General features: G+C 46.5%; 1 protein-coding gene and 2 pseudogenes across 1 annotated transcript in view; all 3 read right to left on the bottom strand.

Annotated features, from left to right (window-relative positions):
• The window catches only part of b4galt6 (UDP-Gal:betaGlcNAc beta 1,4- galactosyltransferase, polypeptide 6), a 96906-nt gene that overhangs the window by 55987 nt on the left and 20946 nt on the right, over positions 1 to 19973 (bottom strand). The gene's annotated exons all lie outside the window — the stretch shown is intronic.
• Positions 2092 to 2330, bottom strand: LOC139279459 (U2 spliceosomal RNA; annotated as a pseudogene).
• Positions 6379 to 7081, bottom strand: LOC139260750 (E3 ubiquitin-protein ligase RNF181 pseudogene; annotated as a pseudogene).

The following is a 19973-nucleotide window of genomic DNA, read 5'->3' as shown; positions in this document are numbered from 1 at the left end:
ACATCTTCCTAGTGTGGTGCACAAAATGGGACACAATAATCCATCTCATGGAATCATAGAAATTTACAGCACAGAAGGAGGCCATTCCGGCCCATCATGTCTGCATCGGCTGACCAAGAGTTCTCCAGTCTAATCCCATTTTCCAGCTCTTGGTCCGTAACCCTGTAGGTTACGGCACTTCAAGTGCACATCCAAGTATTTTTTAAATGTGATGAGGGGTTCTGCCTCTACCACCCTTTCAGGCAGTGAGTTCCAGACTCCCACCACCCTCTGGGTGAAGAAATCTCTCCTCATATCTCCTCTAAACCTCCCCCCCCCCCCCCCCAATTACTTTAATTCTGTGCCCCCTGGTTGATGACCCTCTGTCAAGGGAAACACTTCCTATCCACTCTATCCAGGCCCCTCATCATTTTATACACCTCAATCAGGTCTCTCCTCAGCCTGCTCTGTTCCAAAAAAAACTCAGCATCTCCACTATTTCCTCATAGCCAAAATTCTCCAGTCCAGGCAACATTCTTGTAAATCTCCTTTGCACCTTTTCCAGTGCAATCACATCTTTCCTGCAATGTGGTGACCAGATCTGAACACAGTACTCCAGCTGCAGCCTAACCAATGTTTTTTTTTTAAAAAACAGTTCAAGCATAACCTCCTTCCTCTTGTATTCCATGCCTCGACTAATAAAGACTAGTATTCCGCATGCCTTCATAAGCACCTTATCTACCTGGCCTGCTACCTTCAGGGATCTGTGGACCTGTACTCCAAGGTCCCTTTGTTCCTCTACACTTCTCATTGTACCACCATTTAATGTGTATTCCCTTGCCTTGTTAGACCTCCCCAAGTGCATTACCTCACACTTACCCGGATTGAATTCCATTTGCCCACCTGACCAGTACATTAATATCTTCCTGCAGTGTGAAGCCTAACCTGTGATTTATGAAGGTTACCCTGAACTTCTTTGCTTTTGTACTCTACGCCTCCATTTATGAAACCAAGGGATCCTGTATGTTTTATTTATAAACAGCCTCATCAACTTGTCCTGCCACCTTCAAAGATTTGTGTATGTGTACCCCCGGGTTTCTCTGTTCCTGCACCCCCTTTAGAACTCTACCCTTTAATTTATATTGCCTCTCCTCATTTTTCTTTCCAAAATGAAACACTTCACACTTCTCTGCATTAAATGTTATCTGCCATGTTGTTACCCATTTCACCAGCCCATGCCCTCCTGACGTCAGCATATTTTCAACATTAAATTAGATTTATTAATATTTATTGATATATTTTTTTAAACAAATATTCTCTGCTTCTCAGCAACTAGCAATTTTAAAAGAACATGGCAGGAATGTTGCTAGGTTTAGTGCAAATTGTGACAGTATAGTCAAAAACATGCTATAGAAAAAGCAGAATCCCAAACCAGATTGTATTCCTCACTTATGAAAATTGCTGGTGTAAGGTTCTATAAACCAGTTCTTTTAAGAGTAAAATGAATAAAACCAGGCAAGTTCAGGTAGTAATGCTAACTATTCCAAAGGTTTGAGATCGTTTATGCAAAGAAAGCAGATTTACTACTGCACAAAGTGTTCAATACTGATTCAAAACAGCACAATGTCCAGCTGATCAAAGGAAACTGTGCTCTACCTCCTGAACGCTGGAGCAGCATTTAATAAGTCATTAGGAATAGTTCGGTCAAATATTTGCCATTCGATTGTTCTCAAGTCCCATTCACCAATCTTTATTTTGTTGTCAGTCATTTTCAGGGGGGGCGTGGGGAGGGGGGGAAAGAGACAGTAATCCAGACCACGGGGTAAGTATACACACTGGGATGTGACAATTAATAGAATACATTTTGAAGAATAAGGACCACTAACTTGAGCAAATCAAGGCACCCAGCGCAGTTACCCCGCCGCATTGCACCCGGCTCAGTTACTCCGGGATGTGGGCATCGCTGGCAAGGCCGGAATTTATTTATTTATTCATTTTTTTTTTTAATTCGTAGCCAATCGTTCCAATTCTTTGTCAAATCACAAACGCCAGAGGTCACCTTGCACACATCAAGGATCACTCTGCGCCAATGCTCTTAGCCAAAAGACCTAGAGCCACTGCACCGTTCCTGGAAGTACTGCAATACCAGGTTCGTGCCATGGAGGTGGATGGGTCAGGCCCCCCACACACCTCCGTGGAGGTGGATGGGTCAAGCCACCCCACCCACCTCCTATTTCCAAAAAAGCAAGCATATACCTTCCTGATCCAGGGAGAACCACCTTGGGGTTATGGTGGTTACTCCCCTGTCAGGTCAGTTACGCATGATCTTAGCCAAAAGGCCGAGAAGCAAGGCCGGAATTTATTGCCCATCCCTAATTGCCCTTGGAAAAGTGGTAGTGAGCTGCCGCCTTGAACCGCTCCAACCATGTAGTGAAGGTACTCCCACAGTGCTGTTAGGGAGGGAGTTCCAGGATTTTAACCCAGTGACGATGAAGGAACAGCGATATATTTCCAAGTCAGGATGGTGCATACTATGGAGGGGGACTTGCAGGTGATGGTGTTCCCATGCACCTGCTTCCCTTATCCATCTAGGTGGTAGAGGTCATGGGTTTGGGAGGTGCTGCTGACAGCAGGTCCTCCCAAACCCATGACCTCTACCACCTAGAAGGACAAGGGCAGCAGGTGCACGAGAACACCACCACCTCCACGTTCCCCTACAAGTCACACACCATCCTGACTTGCAAATCATCATAGGCAGTCCCTCGGAATCGAGGAAGACTTGATTCCACTATAAAAGTGAGTACTCAGGTGACTGTACAGTCCCTGTCACAGGTGGGACAGACAGTGGTTGAAGGAAAGGGTGGGTGGGGAGTCTGGTTTGCCGCACACACCTTCCGCTGCCTGCGCTTGTTTTCTGCATGCTCTCGGTGAGACTCGAGGTGCTCAGCGCCCTCCCGGATGCACTTCCTCCACTTAGGGCAGTCTTTGGCCAGGGACTCCCAGGTGTCGGTGGGGATGTTGCACTTTATCAAGGAGGCTTTGAGGGTGACTTGAAATGTTTTGTCTGCCCACCTGGGGCTCGCTTGCCGTGCAGGAGTTCCGAGTAGAGCGCTTGCTTTGGGATTCGTGTCCGGCATGCGAATAATGTGGTCCGCACAACGGAGCTGGTCGTGTGGGGGATGTTGGCCTGGTCGAGAACAGTGACGTTAGTGCGTCTGTCCTCCCAGGGGATTTGCAGGATCTTGCAGAGGCAGCGCTGGTGGTATTTCTCAAGCGATTTGAGGTGCCTACTGTATATGGTCCACTTCTCTGAGCCATACAGGAGGGCGGGTATCACTACAGCCCTGTAGACCATAAGCTTGGTGCCAGATTTGAGGGCCTCATCTTCGAACACTCTCTTCCTCAGGAAATATATCGCCATTCTTTCATGGTCGCTGAGTCAAAATCCTGGAACTCCCTCCCTAGCAGCACTGTGGGAGCACCTTCACCACACGGACTGCAGCGGTCCAAGGCGGCGGCCTTTTAAAGGGCAATTAGGGATGGTCAATAATTGCCGGCCTTGCCGGCGACACCCACATCTCAGGAATAAATTTAAAAAATACAATAAACTTGCGAAAGCTGTGCATGATAAAAAACATTTTGGTAAACACCCCAGAGGGAAACGAAGGGCTAGAAATCGATCAGCCTACCACGGCATTTCTAGCGGTAGTTCCTCGTTTTGGGCGGTCTTTCATTTGTTGAGAATTTCATCAGGGCCTCGCGTTGGCGGTTTCGAAATAGCGTTGGGGAGGGGACCGCCGGCATGCAATGCTGGGAAAGCCGCTCCCGCATGAGTTTGGTGGGAACGGTGAACTGTACTTCTGCACAAAAAAAAATGCCCAGTCGGAGCAACAGTTCGATGGATGGCAAGTATGAAACCATGCAAAAATAAGTGAATGTTTTTGTATTAATTTTTTTTTTTTTGCAGTGATTCAGTTAAAAAGATTTGTTTGAATATTTTCCGGTTTTATTTTTTGAAAATATATTGTATTTTCCCCCCTCTCTCGCCGACTTCTCGCCACGATCCAGAAGAGGCGAGGGCCCAGGGGCAGCACGGGCCAGCCCACACTGCAATATGTGTTCGCACTAGGTCCGTGCAGCAGAAACATAGAAACATAGAAAATAGGTGCAGGAGTAGGCCATTCGGCCCTTCGAGCCTGCACCGCCATTCAATAAGATCATGGCTGATCACCCACCCCAGCACCTCCCCCCCATGCCCCCTCCAGACACAAGGACCACATCCAACTCCCTCCCGAACACATCCAATGAACTGGCAACAACTCTCCGAAGCAGGGAACCCCACAGGCCAACAACTCTCGAGTGAAGAAGTCTCTCCCAATCCCAAACAGCCCACCACCCATCCCAAGAGCGTGCCCCACCCCTGGCTCCGGACCCACCCAACACCGGGAACACACCCCCCGCACCCAACCCGCCCCGTCCCGTCAGAATCCTTCCCAAATGCCAAACACCCCCGGATGTCGAGCCCCCAGCCCCGGCCACCCCGAACCCCCCCACCCCCGACACCAACCACACCACATCCACCAACCGCCATCTGCGCAGTCAACCCGTCCACCCCACTCTGAACACTCCCCGCACCGAGGCACAGAGCCCCCAGGCCCGCCCCTCCAACACAATTTGCCCCCCCCCCCCCCCAGACCTTCGCTGCAATGTGGCCCCTTCTGTCACCCGCCCTGGGTTTATCCGCCCCCCTACCTCCACCACTCTCCCCTCCATCCCCCGCCCCCGTCTCCCCTCATCTTCCCTCTGCCTCCCCGCACAGGCTCCCATCTTGGGGGCGGTAACCTTCTGGGGCTGGGAATTTTAGCCCCCAGCGTGGAAGTCCTGCTCCTGCCGCAGAATTGGCCTTACCACCAGTCAATGGAAGCGGAGTGCAATTTCCCACACTCCATTTCCTTTGGGGGCAGTTACCGGGGCACGACTGGATGCTCCTGTGACAGTTGGAACTGGTTTTCTCCACCCTCTGTCCTGTGACAGTGGAGTTCAGAAGAACGAGAGGTGATCTTATCGAAACTTATAATAATGAGGGGGCTAGACAAGGCGAACGCAGAGAGAATATTTCCACTCATAGGGGAAACTAAAACTAGGGGACATAGTCTTAGAATAAGGGGCCACCCATTTAAAACTGAGGTGAGGAGAAATTTCTTCTCAGAGTTGTAAATCTATGGAATTCTCTGCCCCAGAGAACTGTGGAGGCTGGGTCATTGAATATATTTAAGGCAGAGATAGACAGATATTTGAGCAATAAGGGAGGAAAGGGATATGGGAAGCAAAGGGATATGGGGAGCAGGCAGGGAAGTGGAGCTGAGTCAATGATCAGATCAGCCATGATCTTATTTAATGGCGGAGCATGCTCTAGGTAGATGAGTCAAGGACGGCCAAATGACTGTCCTCGTGTCTAATCACCTTGTGATCTTGGAAACTCAGCACCTAATCTTTGTTTTTGTACACAGATCCTTGCCTTATGCTCTTAAGGGAATACTCTAGGACACAGACCCAGCACGTTTCGCTGTGTACCGCCCTGGTCTGTGCCGCTACAGGGGCAAGTGCTGGCTTCTCAGAACAATAAAAGTTATTCTTTTGCTTACAAAACCCATCAAACTTCAAAGCTCAGTTAAAGGGTTTTATAAAATAACAAAGCAGAATTTCAGTGCAAATATTTACCACTGGGTAAATATTCTTATTCCGAGTCACATTAAAGTCACTCAGAGATTTACAAATGCCGGATAGATCTTTGCACAGATAAACAGTGATTTTTTTTTTTTTAAAAAGTGATCATTGTAAAGATAGAAATGTTATGAAACAAATACCAAAGGCTTTTGATTTGCATGTTTAAAAATGCAATGTCTTTGTGATTTTTGCCTTAGTGTTATCAGTGGGCTTATTTAGTACTATTGTGCAATTATAAATTTTTGTCTTGTGCTTGAAGTATTTTGGGATTATCTATGTTAATAGCTCTAAATAAATACAGTTGTTCGTGCTGTAACAGTTGATTAATCTGCTGACAATCACGCACTGTACACTCTCCCTCTAAAACATCCACTTCAACAGGAGACCAGCAGAAACGTACCTAGCAAGTCAGTATCTTCAGCAAAGGGGAAAGCTATCAAATAACCAGTGATAATAAACTGGACAGTAGATCGATGTCTATGGTTTCAATACAACAGACTTTCATCCTGCACAGCAATACATATTGGCCTACATTAGGTCACAAAAGTGCAACATTGCATTATGTTCAGGCCCTCTATATCTGCGAGTATTTCTTTTAGTGCAGAAAGGAGATTTTATCATACAAAGCATTTAATATCTCACACACTTTGTCCTAAAAATGTATATTGTTCTCTGTAACGTTTTAAAAAAAAAGCTAAAATGGAATTCAGTTGATAAAGAAGTGGCACTGGGTGATGTGCTGTCACTACGGGGCCAGCCAATCGCAGTAAGGATACCAAGGGCAGTAGCAGTATTTCTGCACAAATGTGGGGAACAAAGGGCAGTGATAAGACTTCCCAAAGCTGCTGTACTGCAGCTGCTCTTGACCCTCAATATGAACGGGAAGTGAGGAAAGTGCTGGTGGTCACGTGTACATGGCTCCATGCAGATATTCCAGGCGCTGCTCCTTCCGTTTCCGTCTCTCCTTGTCTTGTTTATACTCCTCGTACTCTTCATTGTCAGTGGGCAACTCCAGTCTACACTATGGGCAGGAATTAGTCTTTCCCAACCAGGGCACAATACAGCTGGAATAGAAGTAATGTTCATATGGCATTTTCTTCACATTCTCCTCTTCCTCAAATTCCAGTCAGCAGACTGGACACTTAAGGCCTCTGTCTGCCTGTGCTGGCATCACTGAAACAGTCGGGAGATTTTGGACAATCTCCTTCTTAGCAGCAGGTGGCAATCTGTGGTCCCAGTCAGAAAAATCGACTTGCCCGAGATCCAGATCTATCCCAGCCAGCAGTGACCTGGCCAGCTTCAGCAAGGCGTTCTGCCAGTACTGCTCCTCAGGGTTGCTCGGCTCGCAGTCATGTTCCTCGAAATACGAAGCCATTTTGCTCGAGCCGCCCACAACTGCAGAGCAGGTCTCCAGTTGTCCTGGTTAACCCTTGCTATTGGATAAAGGCCTAGCTCTGTCGAGCCCGTGTGGTGGCTGGTGTGCAACGGTCACCACACGTTTAAAAAAAATCCACGCACAGGCATCTTCCACCCCTGGAGTTCAGGACTGGAATTTTGGGTCCTCCATTGAAACATCTGTGAACTCATCCCTTTTGGTGTGGAAGCAAGTCATCCTCGTTCGAGGGGCTGCCTATGACATGGAGGCCAACTCTAGCCTCGGACTTAATTTGACCAGACCGCCGAGAATTCACATGCAATGTTCATTTTTCCCCTATTTTTCTGATCAATTTTCCACCGGCATTAATTGCAGAACCTTAGCGGTATTTTGGGCAGTAAACGGGCAGTGGTAGCCTTTGATCAAATCAAGTCCAATCAAATGGCATCTCAGTACAGAACAAAATAATTCTATATGCTAATTATAATAATTCACATTAGTCACCCAGTGAGAGAACAGATGGTTGCATGTCAGTAAACGATACCTGACTCATGGGAAAGCAGGCAGGCACTGCTGTGAATCTGCAGTGTTGTACTGTGTGTATTCAATGCTTTGATCTCAGGTGGTGGTATGACATGTAATCTCACAATCAGGACAATTGCATTTCTTATTAAACAACGTTTTCTTAACAAGTGGGCCATCAGCTGAACGAGGCCAACAGACATCAAGAATTATTGCCTGCCCCGGGGTGGGGGGGGGGGGGGGAGGGGGGGGGTTTGGAGGAAAGAAGTAAATATATTTAAGTGAAATATGCGTGCAGATATTCCTATTAAAGAACGCCACCTTAACTCAGGATATCCTTTATCATAGATGCTTGTGGCACCGAAGGAGGCCATTTGGCCGACTGTGTCTGTGCCGGCTGACAAAGAGCTAACCCATCTAATCCAAATTTCCAGCTCTTGGTCCGTAGCCCTGTAGGATACAGCACTTCAAATGCATATCCAAGTACTTTTTAAAAATGCGACGAGGATTTATGCCTCTACCACCCTTTCAAGGCAGCAAATTCCAGACCCCCACCGCCCTCTGGGTGAAAAAAGTTCTCAACTCCTCTCGAATCCTTCTACCAATTACAGGTACAACATCCAAAATCCAGAATCCTCGAGATTGAGTCTGTTCCGGTTTTTAGATTTTTCCAGATTTCAGACAAGAAAATCAAGTCTGAAATCCGGAATCCTCGACTGAATCCGTGCCGGGTTTCATAGAAACATAGAAAATAGGTGCAGGAGTAGGCCATTCAGCCCTTCGAGCCTGCACCACCATTCAATAAGATCATGGCTGATCATTCCCTCGGTACCCCTTTCGAGCGGTGAGGTCCAAAATCCGGCAAACCCTGAAATCAGACATGGATTTAGGCGAGGATTCCGGGATTTCAGACTTGATTATCTTGTCTGAAATCCTGAATCCATGCCGGATTTCGGGTTTTACCTCATAAATGTCCGGTTTTCGGACAACAATGCGGGATTCCGGATGACTCCATCAGCTGTGCGCAAAATATCCGGGTTTTGGACAATTCCGGTTTTCGGGAGTTCCAGATTCGGGATGTTGCACCTGTACTTCAAATCTATGCCCCCTGGTTATTGACCTCTCTATACCCATTCATTCTAGGATTTTTTTAAATTAATAATTTAAAGTGCATCAGTGAGAGCTAGTTTTAAAAATGATAATTTCTTCCTGCATTGTAATATGAAGCACCATTCTTCCCCACCTCAAATTCAACCTTTGAGTCACAGTAAAGCTGCCATGTTTTGTAGACACTCTTAATTGGAATGGAGAAATGTAAAAAAATCTTAAAGCAGTAACCTACATCAACTTTAAACAAATAGAAAATTATTTATATAGTTATAATTATATTTTTCAGAATAAAAAGCATCAAGTAGAAGTGGACTCATGATCTCATCATCATCATAGGCAGTCCCTCGGAATCGAGGAAGATTTGCTTCCACTCTAAAAATGAGTCCTTAGGTGGCAGAACAGTCCAATACGAGAACCACAGTCCCCGTTACAGGTGGGACAGATAGTCGTTGAAGGAAAGGGTGGGTGGGACTGGTTTGCCGCACGCTCCTTCCGCTGCCTGTGCTCGATTTCTGCATGCTCTCGGCGACGAGACTAGAGGTGCTCAGCGCCCTCCCGGATGCACTTCCTCCACTTAGGGCGGTCTTTGGCCAGGGACTCCCAGGTGTCAGTGGGGATGTTGCACTTTATCAGGGAGGCTTTGAGGGTGTCCTTGTAACGTTTTTGCTACCCATCTTTGGTTTGTTTGCCATGAAGGAGTTCTGAGTAGAGCGCTTGCATTGGGATTCTCGTGTCTGGCATGCAAACAATGTGGCCTGCCCAGCAGAGCTGATCAAGTGTGGTCAGTGCTTCAATGCTGGGGATGTTGGCTGGTAGAGGATGCTAATGTCAGTGCGTCTGTCTTCCCAGGGGATTTGTAGGATCTTGCAGAGACATCGTTGGTGGTATTTCTCCAGCGACTTGAGATGTCTACTGTACATGGTCCATATCTCTGAGCCATACAAGAGGGCAGGTATTACTACAGCCCTGTAGACCATGAGCTTGGCGGCAGTTTTGAGGGCCTGGTCTTCAAACACTCTTTTCCTCAGGCAGCCAAAGGCTGCACTGGAAGCAGTGTTGAATCTCGTCGTCAATGCCTGCTCTTGTTGATAAGAGGCTCCCGAGGTATGGGAAGTGGTCCACGTTGTCCAGGGCCACGCCGTGGACCTTGACGGCTAGGGAGATAGTGCTGTGCGGTGAGGACAGGCTGCTGGAGGACCTACACCATGATCTACAGCAACAGGCACAGACTTGACAGTAGTCCTTATTTACAGCAGTGATAAATTGTCGTTCGGTAACGGTGCAAAATAGGAATGTCACTAAGATTGCCATGTTCGTGGCTGAAATCAGTAAGGCTAAAAGCCATTTGTGCATTGGCAAATTTCATACGACAAGACAATTAGATGGGCGAGGAGCAGAATTGACTGCACTGCATGCACAGCCATTGGTTCCGTTTAATCAAATCCAAGGGAATACAGTTATGTGGATAGACTAGAGAAGCTGAGGTTGTTCTCCTTGGAGCAGAGAAGGCCAAGGTGAGATTTGATAGGTGTTTGAAAGCAGGAAAGGTTTAGATAAAGTAAATAATGAGAAACTGTTTCCAATGGCTGAAGGGTCGATAACCAGAAGACACAGGTTTAAGGTGATTGGCAAAAGAGCCAGAGGTGACATGAGGAAAAACTTTTTTACGCAACGAGTGGTTAGGATTTGCAATGCACTGTCTGATGGGATGGTGGATACAGATTCAAAAGGGGATTAGATAAAATATGTGGAGAAAAAAAATTGTAGGGATATGGGGAAAGAGCGGTGGAGTCGGACTAACTGGATTGCTATTCAAAAGAGCCGTGCAGACTCGATGGGCCAAATGGCCTCCTTCTGTGGTGTACTCATAGAAATTTACGGCACAGAAGGAGGCCATTCGGCCCATCATGTCTGTGCTGGACAAAAGAGCTATCCAGCCTAATCCCACTTTCCAGCTCTAGATCCATAGTACAGCACTTCAACTGCATATCCAAGTAATTTTCAAATGTGATGAGTGTAACTGACTCAGTGCATTCAGGTAGTGCGTTCCAGACCACCACCACCCTCTGAGTGAAAAAAATTCCTCAACTTCCCTCTAATCCTTATTCCAATTACTTTAATTCTGTGCCCCCTGGTTATTGACCTCTCTGCTATGGGAAATAAGTCCTTCCTATCCACTCTGTCTAGGCCCCTTTTATACACCTCAATCAAGGCCTACCTCAGCCTTGTAGACTACATGGGTAGACTACATCAACACACTATCCTCATCAACCCTCCTCAAAAAGTTAGTCAAACATGACCTTCCCTTAACAAATCCATGCTGACTGTCCTTGACTAATCCGTGCCTTTTTAAATACTGCCCCTCAGAATTTTTTCCAACAATTTGCCTACCACTGAGGTTAGGCTGACAGGCCTGTAATTACTCTGTTTATCCCTTTTTAAACGACGGTATAACATTAGCTGTTCTCCAGTAGCTAGGCACCACACCTGTAGCCAGAGAGGATTGAAAAATGATGGTCAGAGCCTCCACTATTTCCTCCCTTGCCTCTAAACAGCCTGGAATACATTTCATCCAGGCCCAGCAATTGACCAATTTTCAAAGATGCTAAGCCCCTTAATACTTTCTTTTTCACTACATTTATTTCATTTAAAATTTCACTCCTCCTCCTCCTTAACTACAATTGGCTCTCTCGTTTGTGAGGACAGACACAAAGGGGGAAAATTGCGGTTGGAGGCTTCCTTTGTAAGAACGCCGCTGACCCGGAAAAAATCTACAGAAGTACCCGATGGTCCCGGAAGAACGTAGGATTCCGGTCGGAGGCCTAGATTCGCTGCGCAGCTCATGGGAAGATGCCTTTCAGGTACATACGTAAATGCTGGAGCCACGTGGGCCTGGACTACCAATCACTGTGTAGTATTCTCATTGATAAAAATGGGAGCTGTTTGTACGGATTCCCATTACTATCAACGGGAAAAAACCCCAAAACACAGCATGACAAATAAATAAAACACCACACATAATTAAAGTTAATTGAAATTAAATTTAATTAAAAGTTTGAGAAAAAAATTATTTTGCCAATTTTTTTTTAAAGTGTGTTTTAAGTGTTAAAAATAAACTTGCCTTAATAGACATGGTTTTCAATATAAAAATCAATGTTTAAATTTAATTTTTATATGTTTTAAAACTCTTGCGCTGGTACTAGGCCTAAAAGTTTGAAGAACACTCGCTGGGCAAATAGCCCAATCTCTCCCGCGGGGATAGCCTTCTCCCGGGGATGCGGAGGATCCGAGATATCTTGACAGATAGGAAAAGCCAGATTTTGGTGCATGCGTATCGCGCCCCGAAAACGGGCTTTTGCGAGGCCTCGCCGGGTCTGTGCGCACTTCGTATGGACCCGGCAATGCTGGAATTTTCAGCCCAATAAATTTATTAAGAGCCATACCCACGTCTTCCATCTCCATACACAAGCTTCCTTCTTGGTCTCCAATAGGCCCTACTCTTTCTTTAGTTCTCCACTTGCCCATTACATATTAAAAAAAACATCTTTGGGTTTTCCTTGACTGCACTTGCCAATATTTTTTCATGCCCTCTCTTTGCTTTCCTAATCTCCTTTTTAATTTCCCCCCTGCACTTTCTATACTCTAGGCTTTCTGCAGTATTTAGCTCTCGGTATCAGTTATATTGCCACCAGGATCTGAAGAGGAGATCCCTCCAGATGGGAGAAGTGCAAAGGCTGCAGAGGGTCCAATTGACTAAGTGACAGGAAACAGAGAGTAGTGATGAACGGTTGTTTATCGGACTGGAGAAAGGTAGAGTGGTGTTCCCCGGGGATCGACACTAGGACCACTGCTTTTCTTGATATTTATTAATGACTTCGACTTGGGTGTAAAGAGCACAATTTCAAAATTTGCAGATGACACAAAACTTGGAAGTATAGTGAAGTGAGGGGGATAGTGATAGACTTCAAGTGGACTTGGAGGCTGGTGGAATGGGCGGACACATGGCAAATGAAACTGAACACAGATAAGTGCGAAGTGATACATTTTGGTGGGAAGAACGAGGAGGCAATATAACTAAAGGGTACAATCCTAAAGAGGGTGCAGGAACAGAGAGACCTGGGGGGTATATGTGCACAAATCGTTAAAGGTGGCAGGGCAGGTTGAGAAAGTGGTTAAAAAAGCTTATGGGATCCTGGGCTTCATAGATAGAGGCATAGCGTACAAAAGCAAGGAAGTTATGATGAACCTGTATAAAACACTGGTTTGGCCTCAACTGGAGTATTGTGTCCCATTCTGAGCACCGCACTTTAGGAAGGATGTGAAGGCGTGGGAGAGGGTGCAGAAAAGATTGACGAGAATGGTTCCAGGGATGAGGGACTTCAGTTATGTGGAGAGACTGGAGAAGCTGGGGTTGTTCTCCTTGGAGCAGAGAAGGTCGAAAAGAGATTTGATCGAGGTGTTCAAAATCATGAGGGATCTGGACAGAAGAGAGAGAGAGAAACTGTTCCCATTGGCGGAAGGGCCGAGAACCAGAGGACACAGATTTAAGGTGATTGGCAGAAGAACCAAAGGCGACACGAGGAAAAATGTGTTATTTTTAAAAAACGCAGCGAGTGGTTAGGATCTAGAGCACTGCCTGAGAGGGTGGTGGAGGCAGATTCAATCGTGGCTTTCAAAAAGAACATTGGATCAGTACCTGAAGGAAGAAAAATTGCAGGGCAATGGGGAAAGGGCAGGAGAGTGGGACTAGCTGAAGTGCTCTTGCCAAGAGCTGGCAGGGGTTCGAATGGCCGAATGGCCTCCTTCTGTGCTGTAGCCATTCGATGATTTTAATAGGAGGAGCACCCCCTCCCTCCTTGTTGTCATTCATTATGGGCTCGCCACTAAACTTGTCAACCTAGATTTTGTGACATAACCATCACCAGTAACTTTAGGTGACTCCCTACAGTGATGAGCTGGCAGCATCCACAGCAGAAGGACTCCCTCCCTTCCCTCAGTAAATTCAGCTATTTGCTGGGAGAGATGGTGTGCCTCCTGGGGCACTTTAACCGAACTGGGTCTGCTATCTTGCAGTCTTCAGTTGCTGAATTTCCAGCAGTTACCAGTTGCTCTCTCTGCAGGTTTGCTTCCCTGTTCGGGAGCCCCAATATTTGAACGGCGGATGTCCCTGCGGCATTATTTCCCCAATTTGGAAAATTATCAAGACCCTGGAGACTTTGGGGGTGGGGGGGGTGGGGCAGAGGTTCAAGTTGGACCGCTTACTGTCCTGTTGTCACTGAGAGCTGGGGGAGCGGCCATTTCCAGGTTGAAGTTGTAGAAGAGGTGGTCCCTGTTCCAGGGAAAGATCTTCATCATCCACACCTATGACTCAGGGAAGGGGAAATTTAACTTGCTTTTTCCTGTGACTGCAATTGGGAAGCGGTCATTGCTTCCTCCTGTGAAATGGCATTATCCTCCTCCAGTTTCCCAATTGGGTGTTTTTAAATTTGCCTGGTTTGCAATTCTGCTGCTTCCTACCTCGCTGTATTGCTGATCATCCTCCGCTTTTTAACTCCTTAACCTTTTGCTTGGGCTCTCTTACTCCTTTCTTCTATATCACTCATATTTTTCTCAAGGAAGTTATTTTCCAAAACCCGAGCCCTCATTTGCTCAACTATGCTCTCATACTGTTGACCAAACTCTCTTATCTCCTGTATCCGAAAACACTGTTTTTCCAGTCCCTGATTTCAACTTGCTTTGTGTTTTATCGAGCTTCTCTTGTTTTGATTTAGCTGCTCTTGTTTTTAACCTACTGATCTCTGTGACATTACACCATTTCTATCTCGAGACTTTTAATTCTTACAGCAGTCGAGCTCTATTTGAGTTCACATTCCCTCCTCGGTCTCCAAATTGTCAGACTGCTTGTCCGATATCCAGTTCCGAGCAGAAATAGAAACATAGAAAATAGGTGCAGGAGTAGGCCATTCGGCCCTTCTAGCCTGCACCGCCATTCAATGAGTTCATGGCTGAACATTCAACTTCAGTACCCCATTCCTGCTTTCTTGCCATACCCCTTGATCCCCCTAGTAGTAAGGACCTCATCTAACTCCTTTTTGAATATATTTAGTGAATTGGCCTCAACAACTTTCTGTGGTAGAGAATTCCACAGGTTCACCACTCTCTGGGTGAAGAAGTTCCTCCGCATCTCGGTCCTAAATGGCTCACCCCTTATCCTTAGACTGTGACCTCTGGTTCTGGACTTCCCCAACATTGGGAACATTCTTCCTGCATCTAACCTGTCTAACCCCGTCAGAATTTTAAATGTTTCTATGAGGTCCCCTCTCATTCTTCTGAACTCCAGTGAATACAAGCCCAGTTGATCCAGTCTTTCTTGATAGGTCAGTCCCGCCATCCCGGGAATCAGTCTGGTGAACCTTCGCTGCACTCCCTCAATAGCAAGAATGTCCTTCCTCAGGTTAGGAGACCAAAACTGTACACAATACTCCAGGTGTGGCCTCACCAATGTCCTGTACAACTGTAGCAACACCTCCCTGCCCCTGTACTCAAATCCCCTTGCTATGAAGGCCAACATGCCATTTGCTTTCTTAACCGCCTGCTGCACCTGCATGCCAACCTTCAATGACTGATGTACCATGACACCCAGGTCTCTTTGCACCTCCCCTTTTCCTAATCTGTCACCATTCAGATAATAGTCTGTGTCTCTGTTTTTACCACCAAAGTGGATAACCTCACATTTATCCATATTATACTTCATCTGCCATGCATTTGCCCACTCACCTAACCTATCCAAGTCGCTCTGCAGCCTCACAGCATCCTCCTCGCAGCTCACACTGCCACCCAACTTAGTGTCATCCGCAAATTTGGAGATACTACATTTAATCCCCTCATCTAAATCATTAATGTACAGTGTAAACAGCTGGGGCATAGAAACATAGAAAAAAAATTTCTCCAATTAAATATTGGGAAGACCGAAGCCATTGTCTTTGGTCCCTACCACAAACTCCGTTCCCTAGCCACCGACTTCATCCCTCTCCCCAACTCCTGTCTGACGCTGAACCAGACTGTTCACAACCTAGATGTCATATTTGACCCTGAAATGAGCTTCCGGCCACATATCCGCAGCATAACTAAAACCGCCTATTTCCACCTCCGTAACATCGCCCGCCTCCACCCCTGCCTCAGCTCATCTGCTGCTGAAACCCTCATCCATGCCTTTGTTACCTCTAGACTTGACTACTCCAACACACTCCTGGCAGGCCTCCCACATTCTACCCTACATAAACTCAAGGTCATCCAAAACACAGCAGCCCATGTCCTAACTCGCACCAAGTCCTGCTCACCCATTACCCGCTGTGCTCACTGATCTATGTTTCTATAAAGGAGTTAGAATGTTTCTATAAAAGGAGTTAGAATGTTTCTATAAAAGGAGTTAGATGTAGTCCTTACTACTAGGGGGATCAAGGGGTATGGCGAGAAAGCAGGAATGGGGTACTGAAGTTGCATGTTCAGCCATGAACTCATTGAATGGCGGTGCAGGCTCGAAGGGCCGAATGGCCTACTCCTGCACCTATTTTCTATGTTTCTATCTACATTGGCTTCTGGTTAAGCAACGTCTCAATTTCAAAATTCTCATCCTGGTTTACAAATCCCTCCATGGCCTCACCCCTCTCTATCTCTAATCTCCTTCAGCTTCACGACTGCCCCCTCCCCCCCCCCCTCATATTCACGCTCAAATTCTGCCCTCTTGAACATCCCTGATTATAACTCATCATCATCATAGGCAGTCCCTCAGAATCAAGGAAGACTTGCTTCCACTCCTGAAATGAGTTCTTTGGTGGCTGAACAGTCCAATACAAGAGCCATAGACTCTGTCACAGGCGGGAAAGATAGTCGTTGAGTGAAGGAGTGGGTTTGCCACACGCTCTTTCCGCTGCCTGCGCTTGATTTCTGCATGCATGCGGTGACAAGACTCGAGGTGCTCAGCGCCCTCTCAGATGCACTTCCTCCACTTAGGGCGCTTTTGGGCCAGGGACTCCCAGGTGTCAGTTGGGATGTCGCACTTTATCAGGGAGAGTTTGAGGGTGTCCTTGTCGCGTTTCCGCTGCCCACCTTTGGCTCGTTTGCTGCGAGAGAGCGCAGAGTAGAGCACTTGCTTTGGGAGTCTCGTGTCTGGCATGCGGACAATGTGACCCCCCCCCAGCGGAGCTGATTAAATGTGGTCAGTGCTTCAATGCTGGGGATGTCAGCCTGAATGAGGAAGCTTTTGATCATCTGCCATAATTTCTTATCTGGCTTGGTGTCAAATTAATTTTATTTGTCTTATAACACTCCTGTGAAGAGCCTTGGGACGTTTTACTATGTTAAAGTCGCTATATAAATACAAGTTGTTATTGTTCTGACTCAATACTACCTCCACTCTTCTTGGCTTGACTTCCCTGGAGTAGAATTTCCCATGGGTTTTGGGAGAGGCTAACTATCATCTTACTTCCTGTGTGGCTAGCTCTTTTTTGGCTCAACTGTTGTGTGAACTCCAGTGCTTTCCGTCTTAACTGACACCAAGTTCTTACTCCTGCTGAGCGAGCTACTATTTAAGCTCCTTCTAAGCTCTTTCTTTAACCTGAGCCAAGTCCCCTGGTTATTCCTTTGTAAAACACAATAGCACTGTGCTGCAGTTATGAGCTCTATATTCAAACCGGTTTAATATGTCCTGTTGTGCCACCAAGATTTTCTTCATCCAGCCTGGCTAACATTTTCTTTTCTATTACCCACTCTTCTAAAGCATTCCTTGGAGCAAGTTCATGCATCAGATGGAGCGTTTCATTCCATGGTATTGGCAGAGGAAACGTTACAAGGACACCCTCAAAGCCTCCCTGATAAAGTGCAACATCCCCACCGACACCTGGGAATCCCTGGCCAAAGACCGCCCTAAGTGGAGGAAATGCATCAGAGAGGGCGCTGAGCACTTCGAGTCTCATCGCCGAGAGCACGCAGAAATCAAGCGCAGGCAGCGGAAAGGGCGTGCGGCAAACCAGTCCCACCCACCCTTTCCCTCAACGACTATCTGTTCCACCTGTGATAGGGACTGTGGTTCTCGTATTGGACTGTTCAGCCACCCAAGGACTCATTTTGAGAGTGGAAGCAAGTCTTGCTCGATTCTGAGGGATTGCCGATGATGATAATGATTGGCAGGAATCTGTTTCTATCATCACGGGATTCTATTTTTAAAAATTCGTTCCTGGGATGTGGGCGTCGCTGGCAAGGCCAGCATTTATTGCCCATCCCTAATTGCCCTCAATAAGGTGGTGGTGAGCCGCCTTCTTGAACTGCTGCTGTCCGTGTGGTGAAGGTACTCCCACAGTGCGGTTAAGGAGGGAGTTCCAGGAATTTGACCCAGCGACGATGAAGGAACGGCCAATATATTTCCAAGTCAGGATGGTGTGTGACTTGGAGGGGATGGTGTTCCTATGCGCCTGCTGCCCTTGTCCTTGTCCTTCTAGGTGGTAGAGGTCATGAGTTTTGGGAGGTGTTGTCGAAGAATCTTTGGCGAGTTGCTGCAATGCATCTTGTAGATGGTACACAATCAAGCGGGCTGCTTTGTCCTGAATGGTGTCGAACTGCTAGAGTGTTGTTTGAGCTGCACCCATCCAGGCAAGTGGGGAGTATTCCATCACACTCTTGACTTGTGACTAGTAGATGGTGGAAAGGCTTTGGGGAGACAATCGCTGCAGAATACCCAGCCTCTGACCTGCTCTTGCAACCAAAGTAGTTATGTGGCTGGTCGAGTTAAGTTTCTGGTTAATGGTGGCCCCCCAAGATGTTGATGTCAGGTTATTCAGCGATGGTAATGCCATTGAATGTTAACAGGCAGTAGTTAGACTCTTGCTTGTTGGAGATAGTCATTGTCTGGTACTTGTGTTGCGTGAATTGTTACTTGCCACATATCAGCCTAAGCCAGAGGTCTGGCTACATGCCACCTCAAACTTCAGGATAGGGCTTTTCATTTCTAAGCTGCTTGTTGCAACTACCTCCACATCCATTTTTACAAACAACACTGCGGATACCAGTAATAATGAACCCTTTATTTCTATAGGCAGCTTCTGGCTTACCTACCGCATCAATATATCAGCAAACAATAAAATTATCCTTGATTCCCAGCTAGAATAAATTCACTCAGTTATATTTATTTAGTTTGTGAATGACTTACAAGGCACATAATTAATAAGGTAGATCTTTATAGCACCCCCAAGAATCCTTGAAGGTTGAAGTCATTGCCACAAGCCCCAAATAAATACAAGAATACTGGATATATATGCTAACAAAAATATTCATCAAGGGCAGCAGATGACTCCTTAATCCTCCACCTTAACTTCTCCTGTACAAACTATCTGGATTTACCACCCAGTTTATGCCAAGGAGTGAATGATGCCCAGGTCTGGCTCATCAAACGGTCCTGCATCAACCAGCTTGGACTATGCATTAGCATTTACACTACCAATCTCCCTTCTTGTGGACAGGAAGTCTGATGAGCCAAATTGTTCAATAGGGATAGAGAACATGTGGTAGCAATGTAAAGAATTTCCCAAACAGTTGATGCAGAGGAAATGACCTGGTGCTGGTAATTGGGCATGGTTAGATTTGAATGGATAGCATCACATTACATAGGATGATACGGCACAGAAACAGGCAACCCACCCCAACCAGTCCACAAGTGGAAACATTTGCTCTGTATCCACTCTATCAAAACCCTTCATAATTTTAAGGAAAAGACAGACTTGGAAGACTTGGCTTTATATAGCACCTTTCACACCCACCGGATGTCTCAAAGCGCTTTACAGCCAATGAAGTACTGTTGGAGTGTAGTCACTGTTGTAATGTGGGAAACACGGCAGCCAATTTGCACACAGCAAGCTCCCACAAACAGCAATGGTGATAATGACCAGATAATTTGTTTTTCGTGATGTTGATTGAGGAATAAATATTGGCCCCAGGATACTAGGGATAACTCCCCTGCTCTTCTTCGAAATAGGGCCATGGGATCTGTTAAGTCCACCAGAGAGCAGAAGGGGCCTCGGTTTAACGTTTTATCCGAAAGATGGCACCTCCGACAGCGTAGTACTCCCTCAGCACAGCACTGTAGTGTCAGCCGAGATTTATGTACTCGAGTCCCTCGATTAGGTCACCCCTCAGCCTTCTTTTTTCAAGAGAAAAGAGACCCAGCCTGTTCATCCTTTCCCGATATGTATCCCCTCGCATTTCTGGT

This window comes from Pristiophorus japonicus, chromosome 1 (genome assembly GCF_044704955.1).
Source record: "Pristiophorus japonicus isolate sPriJap1 chromosome 1, sPriJap1.hap1, whole genome shotgun sequence".
NCBI lineage: Eukaryota > Metazoa > Chordata > Chondrichthyes > Pristiophoridae > Pristiophorus > Pristiophorus japonicus.
The sequence above is the reverse complement of the archived record's forward strand: the minus strand, read 5'-3'. Positions and strand labels throughout refer to the sequence as shown.